This window comes from Gasterosteus aculeatus, chromosome 12 (genome assembly GCF_964276395.1).
Source record: "Gasterosteus aculeatus chromosome 12, fGasAcu3.hap1.1, whole genome shotgun sequence".
NCBI lineage: Eukaryota > Metazoa > Chordata > Actinopteri > Perciformes > Gasterosteidae > Gasterosteus > Gasterosteus aculeatus.
Window position 1 is genome coordinate 22,369,928 of NC_135700.1, and position 10,368 is coordinate 22,380,295.

A 10,368-nucleotide genomic window follows, 5' to 3' on the forward strand; every position below is an offset into this window, starting at 1 on the left:
TGCAGAGCCAGCTAGACCCTGCTGGGCCCTCGGGAAGTCATTAACATACATTTTTGCCAGCTGCTGTTGGGAATCTAACAAGTACTTGAAGAAATGTTGCTATTATATAATGTGTTTTTAAACTAGCAACCACAAAATTGTACACAGGGCTTGTATGAAAAGATATATATATATATGAAAAGATATATATATATATCTTTATATATATATATATATTTACATATGTATATGTTTATTTGTTATTCAACTACTTAGTGTCTTAATTCCAGTAAATATGATCTAATCCCTCTGAATACCACGGCCGTGATAATCCGTCCACCACATGTTGGAGTGGATTTAAACTCAAATAACATTCACTGCCGTCCTCTCCATCTCCTAGTCTGTGCATCACTATTAGGGTAATGGCGTTCAGCTCATATGGGCGCTACAAAATGGATTTGGGATCCATTAGCTTATTAAGCGCAAAATGACATTATCTCCCCTCAATCTGAACTCCCTTTGGGAGACAAATTATGCCGTAGCAGCACCCACTGAACTGTCAATCAATCCTCTTATCCTTTTGTCTCCCCAGGGATTGCAATCACCCATTCACTGCCTTGCCCGAAGTGAATGGAAGTGCTCTGGCTAATCCATGCAGCATGTTTGGAGACATATTAATCTAGTTGATGAAGATATTCTGCAGTATTGGAAAGGCCCGAAGACGATTACAAAAAAGCCGTTCAAAGGGTTGATAGACGAGACAATATTTTTTATCAAATCAGACATTCTTAAATTGTGGGACCAGAATGTCGTGATTCCGGATCTTTTACTGCTTTAACCAACAATTACTACAATTAATTGGTTGATGTTTGTATACATCTGAGTGTTACCAAGTTTTAGATAAGAAAAACGTTTCGGTCTTGTTTTTCTGTACGCATCATTTTAGTGTCATTTTCGTCCATCATGTTATTGTCGAGAAATCATTTAATTTGAATAGAACAAATCCTGTTAGAGTAGTGTTAGCATTAGCATTAGCACGAGCAGCTTCCTGTCCGCTCCCTTAGGACTGGCATGACATTTCATTTTCGCCCCGTCACTACTAAGTTTACCTTTTTTTCAGAAAGGGCCAACTGAAGATCTTTTCAAGTAGTTTTTGTTGAATCACTAATACAGAGAAAAGCATCACATCTGCACGTATGAGAAGACAGAGCATTAAATATTTCTGTCAATCAACTTATTCTTCCAGCATTATACCGTAAAACAGGTGTACTTGCATATGAGTTTTTTTCAGAAATTTAATATAATAATAACCTTTATGAAAATGATACCATAGGCCTTTAGATTTTGAATGCGTACGCCTGAAGGTGGTTGAAGGGAAACTTCCAGCGTGGCCTTGGGAGGATGATTTAGGAATAGTGAGTCTCTGGAGGTTTAGCTGCATCTCTCTTCTCCTTGCTTCATTATCACAGCTCTGTCTTTGTGTCTGCTTTTGGAGGCTAATTAAGAGGGGGACAGAGAGAGCGGGAGAACAAGACCTCACTGATGGAAATCAAATGAGAAGGACAGGAATGGGAGAATAGAGGAATAATCAGCCGTCTGATGAACGCTCACGGTGCCCTTGATGAACAGCGGCGATGCCTTCCTGCAACGGAATGAGAGGTGAGCGGAGAAAGTGTCAGGGACAAACTACTACAGTTTGATCTCGTGAGAAAGAGGAGTAAGCCGAGTGTAGGAAGAACCAAGAGTAAGTAGAATCGGCTTAATTTACTGCTGAGTCCTAATACGTGTCCACCTCCTTCCTCACAGGCAGACCCACACGGAAGGAAATTCGCCTGCCAGGATTCATTCTTTCTCCTTTCTTTCAATTTGGGCCGCCACAGCAGGCCTTTACTGCGGTTCTTTTTGTGCTATATGATCACAATTACTACCGTTACAAGATATGCAGGACATTTGCAGCAACGTGCTACTGCTTGTATCAATTAATCTGCCGATTGTTTTATTAAATGATCAATATGCGTAAAAATCATTTAAAAAACAAACAAATCTTAGACCAAGTGTGACGTCACCCGATGTTTTGTTTTGCCGTATTATTCACAGTCAACAATTTAGACGCAGCTAAAGATGAAATTGGAGAAGCTGGAACCATGCAGCGATCAATTGGGCCTTTTATTCTTTGTTTGAAAAATAACTTTAAAGGAGATTGTTACGTTCCCCAATTAGGGTCCACGGGATGAAGGAAGCAACATTGTGTACAAACCACACTGTGAACAATCGTGTGAAACGGATAAATGAACAAAAGGGATGTTTTATTGGTAAACTGGAACTGCTCGCGAGGCAACAACTGAAAGCTTTTGCACGCAGGAATGCAACACTAATTGACGGCAGTAATAGGTTGACTCAAAACACCACCCTAGGAAACACAACGAAAGGTGAGATGGTGATCAGAGGAGATCACCACGCCAACAAACACAGCTCGTCGCTGCCGCTCGGCCCCCGAGGTGGTCCGTCTGGACCTCACAGCCGCCAATCAGCAAATGAGCCCGGCCGTGAATGAGAGAAAGAGCAGAGAGAAAACGACACGGCACAGAGAGAAATGCTCAATGCTTTTCCATTCCCCCCCTCAATGTAGCTGGAGATGCTTGCAGTGCTAACAGCGCAGACATTACATTACATGTCATTTAGCTGACGCTTTTATCCAAAGTGACTTACAATAAGTGCATTCAACCATAGGGATACAAACTCAGAAGAGCAAGAAACAAGAAAGTGCAATTTCATCAAGTAAGCCAATTTACAACTTGCTATAGATAAGTGGCGTTATAAGTACAATTTAAGTGGTATAATTTGTTGTGTTGTGTATTTGTGTGTGTTTTTAGTCGAGGTAGAGTCTGAAGAGGTGTGTCTTTAGTTTGCGGCGGAAGATGTGAAGACTCTCTGCGACTCCATCAGAGAGCTCGTTCCACCATTTAGGAGCAAGGACAGCAAAGAGTCGTGATCTAGTCGAGTGTTTTGCTCTCAGTGAGGGAGGAACAAGCAGTTTATCAGATGCAGAGCGAGTAGTTGGGTGTCATCGGCGTAGCTGTGGTAGGAGAAGCCATGCGAGCGAATGACAAAGCCGAGAGAGTCGGTGTAGAGCCAGAAGAGGAGGGGACCCAGGACGGAACCCTGAGGAACTACAGTAGTAGGAGGACATGGTTCCGACACAGATCCAGGTTACCCGGTAGGTGTGGCCATCAAGGTAGGATGAGAGAAGGGAAAGAGCCTAAGACAAGTTCCTGAAGGGAGACAACAGTAAAAGTGCTGGCAGAGCTAACCGTGTTTACCGGAGGGGGAACCGGGGGGGGGCGAGCGATGTGCTGCCCGGCAGGACGATGTTATCGGCTGCACCTGTTGGATGATAGCGCCGCAAAGCTGAAAACAGGAAAATGTTGACCTTCTTGAAATATTATGTTCCCGTCTTCGTGATTGATTTACAATGGAAAGTTTTAGCCTAATTTTGAAAAATTAAGTAAAACATCTTGCAGCTAATCCTCATAACCGAGATTTAAATGAGTAAGACCTCATCAGTGGCTGATTATTCATCTTCTTTTGTCTCACAAATAACGAGCCTTATTGTCAGGGCTGTCGACTAACACTCAAAACGCTTTTGTCAATCAGCCAATTTCATTCAGTTACACAATAGCTCCACTTTGGTAGAAGCGCCCTCATATGCGCTCCTACATTTCTCAGAAATTTTACCTGAAAAAAATTTCAATAAATGACTGGTTGACTAAGGAAATCTAAAAAGGAGGAAACCAAAACAACAATTAGTTTATTAATTGACAAAGAGAGTTAATCACCACTAATGATCATCAACCCTCATTTCAGTTCTAAATTCTTGACTCTGCGACGTCAGTCAGTCAGAAGTTTTCTTTTAAATCTCTTATGACAAATGACCTTGCAAAACGTCTTTTGTCAACATCTCTGCATTCATGCTAAACGACTGTGGCGCGACCGCATTCAAATTATTCATCTAATCTAATACCAAGGTCCACTTTATTAAATAAACCACGTCGCAGGACATTTCTGAAAGGGATAAAAGTCTTTTAGGGCACAGAAGAAAGTCAGATCCCAGGCAGGAGAAGTCTTTCTGTTGGAGGTCACGGGTTTAAATGCAGAGCGTTTCCGTCTCCCTTCGGGCCGGCGGGGTGAAGCTATACCGAGGCTTCAACGTTCCGCCGCGGCCCGGCTGTACATTTTCCCGAGCACGCGGATGAATGTGCCGCTTGTCCCTTCGTCTCCCAGAAAACACAATCATGCCAAAAAGCCCAGGAAGTGCATCTGAGAATCCCCATTCACAGAGCCGCCGCTTTGATAATTGAGGGGAGGCAACAGGTCTCTCTGCACGCGCCGCTGGGCTCGCTGTGACAACACGCGGCGGCCCGCGCGCCCCCCGCTGATTTGACAAAAGGAGGAGCACGGGGGTCGCGTTCACGTTTCCGAGTTGAGCGGCGTAAAGAAGAAAGGCTTTTTGTTTGAGAGGCAGAAGAGAAGGAGAAAAGGAGGGCGAAGCAGACAGCGGCCTCAGAGTGTTTGTTTACTGTCCATCGATGGACGCTTTGTGATGGGACGATTCTCAGTCGCTGACCAACGACGCACTGCTGTCATCGGGACACAAAAAGCCGCCGCTCACGACCAGTCGAATATCAGTCGAATCAGCTGAATATGTAGTTGAGATTAAATTAGAAATGTAATTGCTCCGCAGGGATTGATATTGTTTGGGTTTTATTAAGAAAGAAAATAAGTACTGTTTGGAAAAAAGATCAAAGGCTAAATGTAGCGTTACAGTGTACAAGGAGGGCTGTGTAGTTATTAACGTTTTAGTATTATTAATATTAGTTAGAATGGCCCTGGAATTAATGACACACATTTGAATAATAAATACATTCGCTAAACCTGAAGGGGAAAAGTAAAGGTGTGTAATGTTTCATAACTGAAGCTTGTTGTGTCTTTGTGTTAGCAGCACTATGGGATGTTAAATGAAAACTACCATCGGCTCCCATCCCATCACGATCGATTGAATAATCATTAACAATTACTGAAGGTGAGCGATAAGCAAACGTTCCCGCTACGGTGGCCGTCAGTTTTTAACACACCGCTTCAACCTCCCATTTGATCAGATGTAGATCAACTTTGTTGTTTCCTTCATACCAAATAGGAGGAAGAAAATAACGCACAGCTGGTGGGCATTTTCTTGCCAAGTGCCTTCATCTGTTTGGCAGGTGGACAACCATCCAATCTGCAGCATATCTTTACATAATCTCCACAACCATGGAGGGGGGGGGGCTTGGTATGCATGCGCACACCAGTGAATCGGGATGCATGCGACCGTAGACAAACATAAAGTGTTGTAGAGTGAGAGAACAAGACCACGAAGAGGATTGTGTGAAATGGTGATTTGTTGTTGTTTTTAAACTTGCAGGGGAGCAAAGATGAAGAAACAAAAAGGTGAGGCGATTCAATAAGAGTCGCATCGATGGAATCCTAATGATGCCCATCCGTGATTATGAGACGTGTGTAAATAAAGCCCGGACATCTTGCTTACGTCGGGCTGCAGCAGCATAACTGGGGAAACCTCATTTAACTGACCCAGATGCCGGGATGCACACACATGATAACCACAGACGGGGCCGAAACTGCAAAATTGTAATAATCAACACTTTTACCATCTCATAGCATATAATGACCGTCATTTATCTGGGAGGAAATAGCCGGGTTGATCCGGGTCAACGACTCGGGGGTTACTTTGCCAGAAACTGTGATTTCTGGCTTTTAAAGGTCCATTTTCAACGTGTGTTGTGTGTAATTAAGATGAAGCTCCTGATCTCTGAAGTGGACGACGAAAGGATGTTAAAAGTTCCCACTAAACAGCTTTCAAAGAGGGTCAGATTGCGGTACTTTTACCACAACACACTTTGCCGTCTTGGTGCACAGTGGTGACCGGCGACAGGAGGTCGCACGTATACAGCAGGTGGACGTTGCCATGGTGACGTCGCCCACCGCTTGTTTTCTGTTACTGCCGTTTTGAAGCTTCGAGTTCAGCCATTTCCCGTTGACCACCCTGGATTACTGCCTTCGCCGTCTTGTTGTTCTTTGAATAAATCCAGTATTTTGAAAGAAATGGACCCATTTGAACTTACAAACTGTAGCTAATTAATTAAAACTACATGATTAAAATTTCTGATGGCTTAGACTGACATCCACGGTGGCTGAATCCAAAATGCTTAGTTTCATTCTCTGAGCCTCGCCGTCAATTATAGTTCTGCAAAAGAGGGAAACTTCAAAAAATGGAATTATACAAAAAAGAATTGCAGTTAGTGTTTTTTACATTTTCCTCATTGTGCGCGCGATCGGACAAAAGGTGTCTGTGATTGGAAAATTAGGGCTCACTTTGTGTAACGTGAAGCAGGAACTGGGCCGAGTCGCTCTGCTCCTCCATTGAAACAGCAACTGTGTCATCGTACAGAAGCTGAAAACATTCTCCATTTAAAAAGTTGGCTTCACGCTGAGGTAATGGGAATGCTTGCAAGCTATTAACTCTGTTTCTCTCGGGAATCCAAGTCGCAGTCACTCATTATCGGGTCACCACAGTCAACCACGGGAAATACAGAGTACACGCCCAGATTATCGCTGCGATGGAGTAGAAATATTTCATCGCAGGCTCTTTTGGTCTCCTGACACACTTTACATTTAACAGCTGTGCAGCTGCGCGGTGTCTCTGCAGCGTGTCGGGTTCACTGATCGAATGGGGAAATTCAACGGACTAAAACCTGCATGTACATTTATTTTCGTGCCCACGACCTTTGTTGCTCCATTTGCTCGCAGAGAGAGTGGAAAAGCTCGCGTTGAAACTTTTGAGTTCTCGTCATACGCATCAGACGCGCGTGCAGGAGGAGATTTGGTGCGGCTTTAAATTCAAACCACAACGACTGTTTGATCACACTCATCGATGTAAGTGCAGCTGAATGCAGTTCATCGCATCGAGCTGACACGTAGAACTGAACAGACACCAGCGCCCAGTGACTGCGATCGTTTCCTGTATCGGGTACCAAAAACGTAAAGCAAAATGTAACAAATTAATTCATACAGGTGTGAAATTGAGACTAAAACTAATGAATCACATTATGAATTAATTGAGATAAAGTTTCTGAATGTTAAATTCAAATGAACCAGTTAAAAGTTCTAAAATAATCATTTGTACATCGGCAACTTGGCAAAAAACAAACCCTCTTTTTTTGCATTTCTGACACAGGAATAAAATAAAAATGGAGCATTTTGTTATATGGGAACTGAAAAATTAAGTAATATGTGTTTTTTAGAGTGTGGAGCGTTGTTAGAACGTATGTTCCTTTAAAAAAATAAATGCTTCTCAGCTTTTGTTTTGGTTCCACTTACAGGCCTCATAGTCCTGTTAGATTGCTCGCCTCTCTCGCTCTCATCGAACAAAAAACGCCACGGCTGATTGCTTCGGGGCGGACAAAGTCCCACAGAGTAGCTCAATTATTGACTTTGCTAAGTCAACCTTTAACGTACAAATCCCGCTCAGACTCTCGTCCTTGTGGCGGCCCGGCGGCGGCGCATTCAGCTCGCCGCCCGCCAGACATTAATTCCTCTCCATCTTCACACTCAATTTAGTCTTGAATGTTCCTGCCAACATGGCTGAGCTTTGGAATTAGAAGTGGTGAATTATACAAATAACCTCTTAATGGCACGCCGTGGCCCAAATGAAGTGAACCCGCCGCCGTACGCGGCGGGCGAAATGGAAGGGCGGGTCCAATCATGTGCGTACATGAGAGCGGGCCGCTGCGGCGTAATGAGGATCGCCGCCCGGAACCACCGGGTGTCCGCGCGGCCTTATTAGTTCGCCGTAACTCAGTTTAGGCAATTTGGAATATTTGCCGCCGAAGAAGATGGATCCAGCGTTGCTGTGTGACCCGCGAGTGACGGGAGATACGTCCGAGGAGGAGAAGGCCGATCCTCAAAATGGCGAGATGAAATGTGGGGTGGTGCTGCGAGTGGCGCCGCATACGGGAGCACGCATCACCAGGGCGGCGGGCATGAATCCAAATCTGTCAGTAAATTGTCCTTCAGAGTTGCAAAAAGAAATGTTAAAGGGCCTAAATGCATTTAGGCGTTTATTCATTTTTCCTTCCTTCAGCCGGCTCACTTTTCTCCTTCTTCAGAATAAAGAGTATGTTCAGAGTTCATACGTGGCATCAGGACTCTGAGGTTCCACGAGCATACAGCGACAGCCACCCGGGGGGGCAACTGCCCCACGAGGGGGAACCTCGACGTCTGGGGTTAATGTGGCTTTCATGAGATGGGGGGGAAGAAAGTTTCATGCAGCAGCTTCCAGCAGAGTCGGTGAATCGGCCGACTGGCGTCGAGCTCCGGGTCTCCAAACTCCTGCCAGGAACCTTCAGTCCATGAAGGAAGGAACTCTTTTGGGAGGATGAACCCTGGAGGCGCGCAGTCCACCGGACGTGCAGCAGCAGAAGGCTCGGCCACATCGGCCATGCAGCGGACGATTATTAATTCATACAATAAAACCACCGGTTTGACGAGGAAGGAGGCAGCGGCGTGAAACATCAAATGGGGGCTAAGCTGCTTAAATGAAATGCAATGGCGGCGTGAGATGTAGTATGGAAATGTGTCACATTAACCCATCTTATTGAGTTCATTACATCTCCTGCTGCAGAGTGAACATGAAGTGTGTGGAGAAATCACGAATGGGCCTATTCCATGTTTTCACTGCAGCAGACATTAGTTATGATGAAGACCAGAGAACGATATCAGAGCGAGTTTCAATTAAGCAAACCGTCCAAAAACGACTCCAGGAACGCGTTAAGGGCAAAACACTCACAAAATCAATCCTGCCCACGACATAAGATATTGATCAACGGTCAGAGGTGCGACCGGCAGAATGTCCGCAGTTAAAGCCAGCGCACAGGTGAATATGAACAGGTGAATATGAACAGGTGAATATGAACAGGTGAATATGAACAGGTGAGCACACACGGCGACGTGGAGAAAGAGGAAGAGTGACCCCGACACACACAAGAGCGGTTGATGTTGTAAAGTCCCTTTGTCATTGAAGTGCCCGCCTGAGGACGACGCTTTGTTTGACGATCAACAAAAACGGCGGTTATGTTGCAAAGGCAAAGACAATATTTTTACGGTGAAAAGGTGCATTCCTACTTTACTGTGTGTGTCCATTTGTAGTATTATTTCATATGATTGGTTGGCTTAAAGAGACAGTGCAGTGGGAATTTCCGTCCTTGAACCTGGAATCAGTTGAAGCATTTAACGAAACACGTTGACTCTATTCTAAACCAACTTTAACTTCCCCTTGAACTTGACTCAAGCAGAAGTGACTGCTGGACTAACGGATTGGTGATATGAGACGTTACTTATTCATTTCATGCCGCAGAAATGAGCAAACGGTGACATAACATCACACAATGGGTTCAAACAAAGACCGGCTGACATCAACAATCAAAAGACGTGGCGACCGCGTGCCGGGAACAATGTGCGCGCCTCCCACAGAATACAGGATGATTGACGTCGCGTTCGTCCCTCCCTCCGGGTCCGCGATCTGCTCCTATCAATTCTTGTCATGTGTGTCTAGTGTTACATTTTGTGTAACTAGTTTTTCTTTTCAAAAAGCTTTTATGTACAAAAAAAGAACGTGATTGACAAGTGAATAAAAATAACAGTCATCGGCCCTCAGTGACCACGCCGCGTCTAAATAATCTGATTATGCAAAACACGACGGTTTTATTATGTCTTCGTACGAAACAAACAAGCAAAATCAATAATATACTTTATATTTTCTCAGATCATAACATGAAGCACCATTTAAAACAGTTTATTTACTTGTTATGTTACTATTTACAGGTGAATTAACCAATTCATACGCAAAGTGCTTCACAGTTGCTTTCATGCTTTACCTCCACTTAACATTTAAGGACCAATCAGACTTCAGCACCACTGTTCATGCAGGAAGAATGGCGCGTTTTAAACAGCGTCCCAGCGGGAGGGATATTCTTAATCAAAAGGGAGATTTCTTTTTTTTTTGGTCTAATCTGGGCCAGAAAGTTAAAGAAGCCCTGCAGCGCGCCGTCGCTCCCACAGGTGGAGATTTGGGGAGGTCGACCGGCGCGTCTCCACCCAGATCAACATCAGCTCCGTCACATTGGAATAAGGAACGAGCCGCAGCTACCTTTACAACAGGGGGGGGGGGCAGATCACAATGATCGATCACCCTTCCTGCGCATAAGACTAGACCAGAGAAATGTGGCGGCTTTAGAAGTAAAGTTGCGATCAATTCAGGGGATCTTGTCTTTTTACCTG